The 13312-nt window shown below is 45.0% G+C and overlaps 1 protein-coding gene across 6 annotated transcripts in view; it reads right to left on the bottom strand.

The window, feature by feature from the left end:
• Positions 1–1674: 1674 nt before the first annotated feature.
• WASF1 (WASP family member 1) overlaps positions 1675–13312 on the bottom strand; it is a 296489-nt gene continuing 284851 nt past the window's right edge. For all 6 annotated transcript variants that reach the window (XM_028494551.2, XM_028494555.2, XM_028494554.2 and 3 more), the window contains one exon: positions 1675–1701. The gene's annotated coding sequence lies outside the window, so the exon portion shown is untranslated. The remainder of the gene's footprint in view (positions 1702–13312) is intronic.

The raw sequence follows: 13312 nt of genomic DNA, 5'->3' as shown, positions 1-13312 counted from the left end.
GTGCTTGGGTTTAAATCCTGGCTCTACCTCTGGGTGACCCTAGACAAGTAAAATAATCTCCTTGTGCCTCAGTTTCCTCATCTGTAATGTGGAACTATACTTATATGGATCTTATAGGGTTTTGTGAGTATTAAGTCAATTAACAACTATTTGTCCCTTAATAAGCTCTCAATAAATTTTAACTATATTGTTGATTGTAAGAGCAGACACAAATTAAAATTAAGAGGCTTAATTCTCCTGGTTGAAAATAAGGGAAGATATTTCTCTTCCCCTCAACTTTTTGTTTCAGAATTTCTTTCTCTTTCCTTTTTAAGTGTACATAAATCTTTATTATGACTAAATAAGTTCTTTAGTAAGGTTTGTTCTATAGATTCCTCTGGTGCCATCTCTGGGCTGGTAACGGTCTAAAGTTGCCTCCCGTGATTAAAAATTGTCCTACATTTCCTGGTAGAAAGGGGAGGGCACAGAGCTTTTCTTGTGTCTCCTTTTTCTCAGCTGCTTCCAGCTCAAGATAATCCTTACTCCAGAGTGGCATATTTTGGGGGTGGCATACTCTGACCCCCTTCAATGTACATCACATTCTGGTTTAATGCTTATTCAACAATAAAACTTTTTTGTCTTTACGACCTTTGTAGAGCGGCTTTCTGGGTTGAGAGGAGATTTTATTTGTTTTACATTTCCCCAATACTATCCAATAAAATGCTATTAAGTACCTGCTCTGTGCTCTTCCTTTTCATTGTAGCAGAGAGCTGGGAGCACCATGGGGGAATCGCCTCAGCTCTTTTTTGGCCAGTCTCTGATGGACAGTGATCTACTTGCTTTTCAGGGAGCAAGTGTTGTAAGGGGTCCACCATCTCTTAGTATCCTCATAATTATATTATTCCATTAGTTTAGTTTAAAGATTCCTCCTCACTAATTCTAGTTAATGCTTGCTAAATGCCTGCTATGCACCTGCTACTGTGCTGTGCATTTACCTACATTATCTTATTTAATCTTAACTATCACCCTATAAAGTGGGTACTATAATTCTCACCATTTTATGTATATGGAAACTAATAAAAACAGATTAAATGACTTGCTCATGGACACAATGGTGATGGAGCTGGGATTCAAATCCAGGACCCTCAGGCCCTCAACATCTGTTAGGACGTAGCAGCTGTGAGACGTGAAGGAGGAACAGAGCGAGGGGAGGCGCCTAGAGGAGGCTGGTGCCCAGGAGATGGGCCAAAGGGGGGACAGGGAAGGGGGGCTTTCAACAGTCAGTCTTCCTCCCACGCCAGGTCCCAGAGCCCTTCTCCAGAGAACCACAGCTGAAAGATCCTCTTGTCTTTCCACAGCCGGAGGAGGGAGTGTCCAGTTGTCCCTCCCCAGGTATCCAGGTCCCACCTACTTTTCTTGATTGTACTGTGACACTGCAGGGGCACGAGGGAAACGTGGATACATTGAATTGGTCAGAGATGGAGCCAAGTCATGGGGGCACAGCCAGGAGCTATTGGGGGTGGAGGTTGCACACCTGGCTGGGATGTAGTGGAGTCCTGTTTCTAGGCTACTGGCCTAAGGAGTAGCTGTCGTGGTTCCTGATGGGGGTTCTGGGGCTGCTGGCTCCGGGAAGAGTCATCATTGGCTCCCCCAGGGCTCCAGGGCCTTGAAGTCACCTCCTGGTGGGGAGCCTTTGCCAGGTACAACTCTTGGCTCTTCCACCTGGCAGGCCCAAGGCAAAGGAGGAAAATAGAAGGGTACAAAAGACAAGTTAAAATCTCAAATTACTGCTCGGCCACACAAGCACACACATAGCCCTATACATCCTTTGATTTTATACAAGAAGGAACGTACTACATTAGTCTTCTGCTGCTGTCCCTTCCTCTCTTTCTCCCTCTCTTTTTTTTTTAACAAGACAGTTTAGAGCTCTTTTCATGTCGGTACATATAAGTCTGCCTCGTTCTTTTTAATCATGGCTAATTTATTGAATATTTATCCTCCTGACAAACTCATGAGGTACATACATTCTTATCTGTATTTTATAGGTGAGGAAACCAAGACTGCAAGGGCTTGAGTACTCAGTCCAAGTCACAAAGGCTATGAGTTCAGGACAGTAGCACCAGCACAGGGGCCACAGGAGACGATGCTTCCAAAACTTCCAGCCCGGTGTCTGACACCAGCAATGCTCAGTAGTTGGTCCTTCTCACTCTTCCTGAGGAGCACTCTGTGAGGCCCTGGACAAGAATTGAACGGGATGTGGGGCACCATGTCTCAAACTCGGGGCAGAGGAGGCCTTGGGACAGCCTTTCCTATTATGCCCCTGACTCCCATCATGGCCCTGTTCTTGCCAAGTCAGCAGAGCTTGTCCAACCCGGGTTCTCAGTGTCCCCTACTGGCTAGAGAATGAAGGCCCCTCCTCGTGAATGGCTCCCTTGGAAGGATCTGTCTGGTGGAGAGATTCTCCTCCTGAATGAACTACTGCTGACAAGCTGGGAGCCACCAGCTCCAGAAGGGGTCAAATGAGGCTGTAGGGGGGCATCTGCTACCAGCACAGCCCTTCTCCGTGCTGTCCCACAGAGGGATTAATGCAATAGAGTGAGGCCAGGCCCTTGATGGGAACTGCACTCTCGTTTTCTTCCTTCCACACAGATTTCCTTTCGTCTCTCTGGCTTTTCTCTTGGGATAAAACGTTAATGAGAGGAGGCTGCTACAGCCCTCTCGTCTGACTGCCCCCTCCTCCCACTTCAGCCATTTGTCTGAAGTCCAGCTGCTGCAGGTAGGGAGGGGCCAAAGTCGTTTTGTGCAAGAAGGCAAAAGCAGCTGGGAACTTCTTGAGTGGAGGGTATTCAGAGTCTGACATCCTTTCATTCGGAGTGACAGAGGAAGATTAGGCATCAGAAAACCATCAGTGTGGGCAAAGCAGCCGGACCACTGAGGACACGTGCCAGGCTGTGCAGGGATCTGCAGGGATCCTGGAAGTGCTCTGAAGAATTCTCATAAGAAAAGCTAACATTTTACATGTGACCAAGACTCAAATATTCATTAAGTAAAAATAGACTGTCTTTTCTTTTGAATGGAATCATTTTCAGAAGCCCTGCTCAATTTCCAGTAAAACCCTATGGGTTTGGATGTTCATTATTCTCACGATAGTGTTTGAATTAGGACCACGGCAGTCTGGCTGCAGGCCAGTCAATTACGCAGTCGGTCCTCAGGGCACGAGGCGCGGAGAGCCAGGGGACACGGTGGCAGCAAACAGGCATTTGAAATCTAACCATGCAGGGAAACTCAGTTTGAGGGTATTGCTTTGTCTTGCAATTCTTTGTGAAAACTTGGATAAGAAATATCAGGTTGTTTTAAAATAAATTAAACTGAAATCTGCTGAAATTCCTCCACTCTGAGAATAACCACTAGAAGCATATCCTTCCAAACTTTTCTCCACTGTTTTAGTTTGCTAGGACTGTGCCATAACAAAGTACCACAGACTGGAGCTTAAATAACAGACATTTATTTTCTCACGGTCTTGGAGGCTAGAAGTCCAAGATTAAGATGCAGGCAGGTTTGGTTTTTTTCTGAGATCCCTCGCCTTATCTTGCAGATGACTGCCTTCTCTCCACGTCTTCACATGGTCTTGCCTCTGTGTGGACGCATGGGTGAGTCTGAATTTCCTCTCCTTCTAAGGACACTAGTCATATTGGATTAGGACACATCCTAAAGACCTTATTTTAACTTAATTACCTCTTTGAAGACCTTGTCTCCAAATACAGTCCAAATATGGTTCTGAAATATGGGGGTTAGGGGTTCAACATATGAATTTTAGTGGTACGCAGTCCAGCCCATAACATCTACTAATCTTTATGTAAAAATATTCATTTTTTTCCCCAAAATGGGCACCATAACGAAAGTACTATTTTATAACGTGCTTTTTAAAAACTTTAATATGTGTTATTTCTATGCCAATAGTTGCTGACTAGGTTCTGATTCAAGATTAATGGTCTTGAATGAGTAGATGCATTAGCTTCCCAGTGCCTCCTAAGACTGAATTAATAACAATAGCTCACATTTACTGGGTGCTTATTGTGTGCCAGGTGCTGTTCTGACTACTTCGTGTGTGTTCAATTATTTAATTCTCACTACTCTGTGAGATGGGCATTATTACCTCCATTTTTCAGATGTTGAGGGGTGAAGAGTCAGTGCTGTCTCGAGTGAGGAAATAGGAGGATTTTTCTTTCCTGCAGGGAGGGCCTGGAGTGAGTTAACAGAAGCAAGGAAGGACCAGAGAGGAGAAGGAGCCGAGGTGGCTCCCCTATGGTAAGGATGTGACGGCATCCACACCCTCCAGCGTGGTCCTGTCCCACTGCAGGTACCTGCACGTTTTGACTCCCACTCTAATCCCTGGGTGCCCTTATTCCCAGCACCCAGCAGTGCACCTCATGCACAATAAACTTGTATAAATAGTTGTTGAAATAAATAAACACTAAGATGAGCATCCTGAAAGGCTCTCTTATAGAATCATCCTTATGTTTTTAAAGGTTTTTAAAATATTTTAAAACTTCCCAGGGGCAGGGGGCGAGCATTCTCAGTTCAGAGAGTTCCATTTCTGGCCACAGTTGAATGTAACACATTTTTACTATTAAGTGGGAGAAAGGAACTAAAGAAGGGCACAAAATCCCCCTGTGCTGCTTCAGAAAAAAACAAAACAAAACAAAAAAAACCTCACCTAAAGGCAGCAGCATGAGTATGATTTCACTTTACCTTTTTCTTTTTTAAGTTTTTTTTGGTTGTTGTGGGCCACTTTTAAAGTCTTTATTGAGTTTGTAACAATACTGCTTCTGTTTCATGTTTTAGATCTTCAGCCGTGAGGCATGTGGGATCTTAGCTCCTGGACCAGGGATCGAACCTGCGCCCCCTGCATTGGAAGGTGAAGTCTTAACCACTGGGCCACCAGCGAAGTCCCTCACTTTACCATTTGCAAAGCATTTTCAAGTGGTGGAGGTACTCCAGGCCTAAAATGGAGATACTTGCTCACCTAGTATGAATGACAGTGCTTTCTCTTTCCCCCATCACCATCTAACTCCATTTCAGACACTTTTCCCACAAGATCATCATCAGCCTGGATCTCTCCTTCAGGCCCAGATAGCTTCATACACTCTTCCCATTATAGTGCATCTCAGGATGCACGCCCAGCCTAAGTACAAGCCAAGAAGCCTCCCCCTCTTCTCTACACCAGCTCTCTCCACTAAAACCCTACAGAAAGGTCACTTCCACCAGGAAGCCCTCTCAGACCCACTCTCCCAGCTCCTCTCACTCAGCCCTTCCTTTGCCCCATGAGTCCACAGATGTCTGACACAGACACACAGAAATCCCACACCTGTGTCACCAGCCCTGATGAACATATATTGCCAGAAACTCCTGAGTCACAGTCCCAGTGCCACGTCTACACAATGCAGGATGCTTTGTCATGATGACAGATGAGCATTGTCAAGGTTGGCCAGTCATTGCCTGTCCTTGCTTTCTGTTTTACCCATCAGTTTTCTAAGAGTTCTGAATCACTGGAATGGCTGCTCAAAGGGAACATTACAGACATTCACCACCCTCATCTTAGTGATCAACATATCCTGATGCTTAGTTATATATAAAACATTTACAGTGTTATTATAAAGGACACAGCTCAGGAACAGCCAGACGGAATAGGGCAAGGTCTGGGGAGTGAGAGAGTCCCGAGTGCCAGAGCTTCTGCCCCTGTGGAGTGGGGGAAACCTGATGCTTAGTTAAAGTTTAAAAGCCATTTTGTTTCCTTTTTTCTATCTGTCTCCTTATTGCATGAAATAAGAAGAAATGAAGATGTGGAGAAGGAATGATTGGCTGTGTCCTTTGGCAGCTCGTCCCTTCTATTTTTCTATGCTACCCAGGCTGGATAGACTGATCTCAGTCATAATTGTGAAAAAACAATCCTAATCACTCCACCAGCAATTTCCCATCTATCTTACCAAAAAGATAATTCCCAGGTTCTGAGTGATTTTTCCTCTCTCTCATACACAAAATATTTGTTAAGAGAACAAAAAAATGTGCATAATCCTTATTTGTATGGCTTCCCTGTGTCCCCTGAAGAGGACACACTGTACAGGAAACACAAAGTACTACACTTAGGGGAGTATAAACAGGCAATTCTGAAGAAATGATTTTAAACAAATAATTGCTGAAAAAAATAGAGCTTGAAAGTATTTTTAAAAAGGAAGAAACCCAAGGGACAACTGATTGCCTATTGTCGTATGTTGCTTGTCCTTCAAGGAGGAAACAGGTTCAAACTTTCCTTCTACTGCTGTTCGGTATGTGCATGATGGCCATAAGCCACTCTTCTCTCCTCTCTACTCGGCTTTCTTCCCTTGCATCGTACAGGTTCTCACAGGGGGAGAACACCCTGGGCGTCCACAGAATGACACAGCCTATAGGACACTGGGATGCAAGATAAGGGGTTTTCTATCTACCTGATAACTAGTCTGAACCAATTACAAGCCGTGTGTGTGGAGCTGGCAGCTTCCCAAACTTCTGAGAAAGAAAATGGTCTCTTGCTCCTCCAAAGTCGGGGGCGTGGAGGGAGAAGTGAGCAACGGGCAAGAGCTGCTACCAGCACCCCCGGAGCCAGCAGTGGGCAGTGGGGTTCACCGAACCACCCGCCTTCTAGGCATCCTGGCCAGTCACAGCCCAAGAGGCACTCTGGAGAGGGAGTCAGCAGAGAGGGCTGCCTGCCAGGGGCTGAGACTCAGCCCTGGTGAAGGAGTTCTCTTCCCAGTCAGGAGATCTGTGGTCCAGTCTGGTGACCTTGCGGAAGTCACTTTAGCTCTTGGAGTCTTGCTTTGCTAAACCATTAAGTGTGAGATTTACCCAAGTAACACTAGAGATTTACCCTGAGGATAAAACCAGAAATGTGTGTTAGACCCTCATTAAACTAAACATACTCTTACCATATGATCCAGCAATCATCCTCCTTGGTATTTACCCAAAGGAGTTGAAAACATGTCCACACAAAAACCTGCACAAAGGGCTTGCCTGGTGGTGCAGCGGTTGGGAGTCCGCCTGCCGATGCAGGGCACATGGGTTCGTGCCCCGGTCCGGGAAGATCCCACATGCCGCGGAGCGGCTGGGCCCGCGGGCCATGGCCGCTGGGCCTGCGCGTCCGGAGCCTGTGCTCCGCAACGGGAGAGGCTGCAACAGTGAGAGGCCCGCGTACCGCAAAAAAAACCCACAAAAAAACAAAAAAACCTGCACATGAATATATATAGCAGCTTTATTCATAATTGCCAGAACTTGAAGAAAGCAACCAAGATATCCTTCTGTAGGTGAATGCATAAATAAACTAGGAGATCCAGACAACAGAATACTATTCAGCACTAAAAAGAAGCGAGCTATCAAGCCGTGAAAAGACCTTAAATGTATATTGCTAGGTGAAAGAAGACAATCTGTAAAGGCTACATTCTGTTTTATTCCAAATGCATGACATTCTGTAAAAGGCAAAACTATGGAGACCGTAGGAAATCCAGTGGTTGCCAGGGGTTTGGAGAGAAAAGAGTGAACACATGGAGTACAGGGGACTTTTAGGGCAGCACGATTATTCTACCTGATACTATAATGGTGGATATGTGTCATCAGACATTTGTCCAAACCCACAGAGTGTGCAACACCAAGAGTAAACCCTAATGTAATCTGCGGACTTTGGGTGATTATGATGTGTCTATGCAGGTTCATCAAGTGTAACAAATGTATCACTCTGGTAGGGGATGTTGACAGTGGGGTAGACCATGGCGGGTGGGTTATATAGGAACTCTGTGCTTTCCTCTCAGTTCTTCTGTGAACCTAAAACTGCTCTAAAAAAAATTAAGTCTAAACTATAAAGTCTAAAAATATGCCTGGTAGCATTACTTTTTTTTTTTTATTACTCCTGATTGGTGACCTCAATTGTAGAGTCAAGCTGGTACTGCTTGACTAAGTAATTAAACACAGTCAAATCATCAAACTCATTTTTCCTATACTGGAAACTTTATAATTAATAGTAACACCTACAGGAATAAATGACTATTACTCACAACATGCCCCAGATTGAACTGAAGACAGCAACATTTGGAAGCGACTTGAAAAGTGAACTTCTCATCACAGCTCTCGAATCTCACATTCAAATAGGACGATGGCGGCTGGAGGAGTGGGTGTGCAGGTTCCTGTAGGAGACCCCCAGGCTGTGAGGGAGGGCAAGCTCAGGAGGCCACAGGCCAGTGTACCCTGTACATCTGCAGTGACTCTGCTTGAGCTCAAAGCAGGCCCTCTGCCTGACACACCCGTGAAAACACCAAGGGACCACCCAGTGGCGATGAAGGGCAGGGAACGAAAGCTGAGGTCAGGTTTTGATCTGGGAGGCAGGGGAAGAAAGTCCAGGCAGGGCAAGTGCTTGCTGGAGCCAATTGCTGTGGCAGAGAACAGGGAGGATTCTGTAGCGACTGGAGCAGGGCCTGGGGAGGGCGGGTGCAGGGGAGACAGCCTGTACCCCCGCTCTAAATGTACACTGCGGTTCTCACTGACCTCCCACGCCTGCCCCTGCTTTGTGCACAGCTCAATATTGGCTTCTGCTGAGGTTTCAGGTGAACTTGGCCTTTTTCCAGCACCACAGATAAAGCTGCTGGTCTCCATTTCACGTGTTCAAGAAATCTTGAGGCCTTTTCTTGCCTCGTTGCTGCCTCTTGCCACACTCTTGTCCCTCACTTTGGCTCGACCGATCCCCTGCCTACAGTTGAGGCCTGCCTGCTGCAGCCCATGTCTGTTTAAAAGGCCACGTCTCAATCCAGGCGTGTGGGTGAGACTTTTCTGTTATAAGGGACAGAGGCACAGTTCAAACCCACTTAGGCCACGAGGAAATTCTGGAAAGAAGTGGCAGGAATATCACTGAGGGCCTCAGGACCCCCTGGATGGAGGGGCCCAGAAGTCCGGGGGACTCTTCCACCTACTGACTTCTGCCTACTTCTTTTCTCTTGCCTCATGCTATGTCTTGCTACAGACTAGCTTATCTTCATGGCAAAACAAACACGACTTCAATAAAACTGATGAAAAAGCATGATTTCAATAAAAGTTTCCAAGTTTTACTATCTACAGTTTCAGCTTTCAAAGTCTCTCTTAGTCCAAAGTTCAAGGATCCAATGAAAGCCCTTGAGAGACAACTGGGGTTAAATACCCATCCTAGACTGATCCGTGATGGCCTCAGGGAAGACTCGTACATTCCTGGGGCCAAATTTAGTAACCTATTGGTATTTCTGACCTTTCCTGTCTTTTTCACCTGCCCACCAAAGAGACTGTTGCTTTACCCAGAATTATTAATTTATGCAGAATTAAATTAGAAGTCAAAAAGAGATAATAGATGTTAAGGTACTACATACATGTCCAGTGATGTTATTTTTACTATTTTTATTCACTGGGGAATCCCCCAGGCTACCGCCTGAGGTGAATTCTCTCTTGCTAACCAGCTCTGGTCTACATCTTTTATGAGAGAGAATAGGCTTCAAATGGATTGTATGCAGAGGCTGCAGAGGTTGAAAAAGAGACAGGGGTGGGAGGGAAGGAGAAGGGAGGACTAACTGGCCACAGAGGCGAGAGACTTAGGGGGTGGGTTGCTTGGAAGAGGTGCCGGAGGATCTGGGGGCACTGAGGGAACTGGGGGTGGGCAGGAAGCAGGGTTTACAAAGTACTGGGGTGGGCTAGGGGCTGGACCATATTTAATGTTCTTCAGGAAATGTGAATAAATATTGGAATACCTCTATATTTAATATTGGCTCCTGAACAATATATAAGTCCATTCAGAGAAGGGCCATGTGTGGCTTTATGTCAGATACAAAAATGTACTGAATTCTAGGGCTCATAAAAATGCTGATGGTGGTGATCACAGTGGTGGTGACGATGCTGATACAAAACATTTACTGAACATTTCCCATGTGCCAGGCTCTGTGCTAAGGGCTTTACATGCATTTGATGTTCCAAACAACACTAGAGGGAAGGAATATCCTAAAAAAAAAAATGAGGAAAATGAGGCTTAGAGACGTCAAGTAACAAGTCCAAAGACACAGCTGTTAAGCGCGGGTGGTGTGACTGTGGCTGTGAAGTGGAGCCTATGTGAGGTGCTGACAGGGGGTGGTTTCTGCATGGTAAAAGATTTGTCCATTTCTAGAAAATGGGTACTGAATAGAAAACCCCGCTAAGTCAGGTAACTTTAGCCCCGGCAGGGTTATAGCTTCTGCTGGACTTCTCTCAGCTGTCTGGGTCGTATTAGGATGTCCTTGTGCTGTTTTAAAGTCCTTCCTCAGTCTCCATTGACCTCTCTCCCTGAAACCCAAGCCCTGATCTGGCCTCCCCAATCACCACTGGCAATGTGGCCCAGTGCCTCCTGGACCTAGCCATCTCGCCATCTTACCTGCATGCCCTCCTCTAAGTAGTAACCAGCTGGCAGCACCACCCCTCACCTGTATCCTTGTTAATTTAAAGCAAAGTGATATGGGAGGATGGGGCAGCATAGAGTTAGGCCCCAGGGGAAGCAGGAGAGTAATCTTCGGGAGGCCTTACAGTGACATGGCGCCTCTCCCTTGCCCTACCACAGTGAGCAACAGAGGTCTCGCGGCAGAATCGTGGGGAGAACCCAGAGAGAGAAGAGGCTATCAATGGTCACCACTCTGCCATGAGGGCTAGGACTGTGAGAATGTGTAGGACATAGCCTGGGAATGCAGCGGGTTCCGGGGAGCTGAAGTTCCTGCAATTTCAGGTTGAGGTAAAGACATGGAATGTTTTACTCCAAGGTGGCCCAGGACCATAGGTTCACGGCGAACCTGTTGGTCTTAGGATGCTTTACTAATGTCGCAAAGTCCTTATACAGGTCACATTTCTAAGTCCACAGTCCTTGTTTGGATCATGTCCAAGCCCAAAGTTCATTCATAGAGCAACTCACTGAGTACACCACGTTACATAGAGACTTACACTATGCAGCCCATGGTCAGAGGAAGAATTTGAAATGACAGAAATCTCCACTCTAGCAAAAAGGCTACAAACTGGCAGACTTCCTAGGGTGGTAGTTAGCCCGGGCCCTTCTCCGAGAACTTCTCAGGGTATTAGCAAAGGACTCGTGTCTCTATCCCTGATTACCACCGGCGGCAAGGAGGACCAGGCTTCCCTTGGAGCAGCAGGATGAGGCTGGAAGGAGGACCCCATGGGGCCATCGATTCCCTCATCATTATGGTCAAGGCAGTTGTTAACTATGACAGCCAAAGACCCATTAGTGATAATGCAGTCAAAATGGAAACTCAAAATGGCTCAAGCCCAAGATAAGAGCAGAATCTGTGAATTAAGAGATTGAGTCATCCTTCCTAAGCCCAGGAAAAATATATCAATTTATAGATTGCCATCTCAGTACCTGAGAGGGAGTTCAGAGAAACAGAAAAAGAGGACTTTGAAGAAGTTGAAGTTGGCTTGTATTCTGCTAGGTCATTATTACTATTACTATCGATTTTATAATATTACCATGAGCCAGGCACTGTTCCAAGCATTTTACATGCATTAACTGATTTCATCAGACCACTATATGACCACCTCGCTGATATGGCCAGTATGGGACCGCCCATTCCTTCAAATCTCTCCTTGATTTCTGCCCTTTACAGTATAATGCTTTCAGGACCAGTAACTACAGTCAATATGGGCTCATGTGATGTAAGGAATACCTTAGTCATTAGCCTCTAGTGAATGCTTGAAAATCTATTGCGAGACACTAGATAAAGATATTGACATTGGTTACATGCAAATCCATCTGTAATGGATAACTCTGCATTTTTTAAAAAGGCTGTGTGAAGTATTAATTATGTGTTAGGCGCGACTGTAAACATTATTTCCTTTAATTTTCACACGAGGCAGGTGGTATTTGGCGGAAATTAAAGTTAAGAGAGACTCAAGAAACTCATGCAAGTCCTCCTAGTTAAAAGGTGGAGGGATCAGGATTTGAGGCCAAATTCTAGCTCTAACAACACCCAACATGTTCTTGCTCCTGTACCTTATAGCCTAAGCTCTGTATTAATATGTTTTCATTTATTACTACTTGATTATATATTTTTAATAAATAATGACTTTTTAAAACATAACCACAGTACAATTTTCACACTCAACAAAATTAACAATAATTTACAATAAAGCACATGTTTCATTTTCCCTGGTTGTCTCAAATATGTCTTTTTAAATTAAGACTTGTTCAAATTAGCATTCAAATGTGTGAGGTGAGCTACACACCTCATTTGGCTAATAAGCTTTTTTCCCCCTTTGATTTCTAAAAAAATTTGAACTGAAAAGTGGAAAGAATACTACAATGAACACCTGTACATCTTTCAAGAAGAGTCACAAAAGTTGGTATGTGTCTTAAATCTCTTTTTTATCTATAATTGTTCCACTTCTCTTTTTAAAAGAGAGTAATTTATTTCTGAATTAAACTACATGATTTGACCTGTAGAATTTCCCACATACTTAATGTTCCTGATTAAATTACTCATGGTGTCATTTAATGTGTTCCTTTATGTCCCATGTTTCCTGAGAACTGGGAATTACATCTAGAGTTTGATTACATTCAGGTTTTCTGTCTTGGGGGAGGGGGAGGATAAAACTTCATATGTGATGTTGTGTACTTCCGTTTGTATCACATCAGGATGTACCTAATAACTGGGTCATTTAGCCTTGATCTTTGTGTTTAGATGGTGTCAGCAGGATCCATATATCATTTAATTTCCCATCAACTTTTAAATTAATGGCTTTAGCTGCCATTGGTGATTGTTGCCTTGAACCAGTATTTTGTTAGGATTTGCCCATTGGAGATATCCCAATTTTATCATTCCTACTGCACTTACCAGTTGTGTTTCTTACATAAAGAATTTCCCCATAGCAAATATTTGGTTGCTGCGAGGTACAAACCATGAGGTTTGTTTAGGAAAGGCAGGATACCTACTTGATTCCTTTTCTTTCTTTGTCAATTTTCAGAATGAGTTGGTATTCTGGCAACTTCCAAAGTAACTAAGGAGGTTTTACCTACTGTGGTACTCGGGCTGCGGGGTGGTGTATGTGTAGCAGATATGGAGTATCATTATGAACCCACAGAATTTTTTTTTTTTTTTGTGGTACGCGGGCCTCTCACTGCCGTGGCCTCTCCCGTTACGGAGCACAGGCTCCGGACGCACAGGCTCAGTGGCCATGGCTCACGGGCCCAGCCGCTCCGCGGCGTGTGGGATCTTCCCGGACCGGGGCACGAACCCGTGTCCCCTGCATCGGCAGGCAGACT

Source organism: Physeter macrocephalus, chromosome 10 (assembly GCF_002837175.3).
Source record: "Physeter macrocephalus isolate SW-GA chromosome 10, ASM283717v5, whole genome shotgun sequence".
NCBI lineage: Eukaryota > Metazoa > Chordata > Mammalia > Artiodactyla > Physeteridae > Physeter > Physeter macrocephalus.
This window is presented reverse-complemented; position numbering and strand designations above follow the sequence as displayed.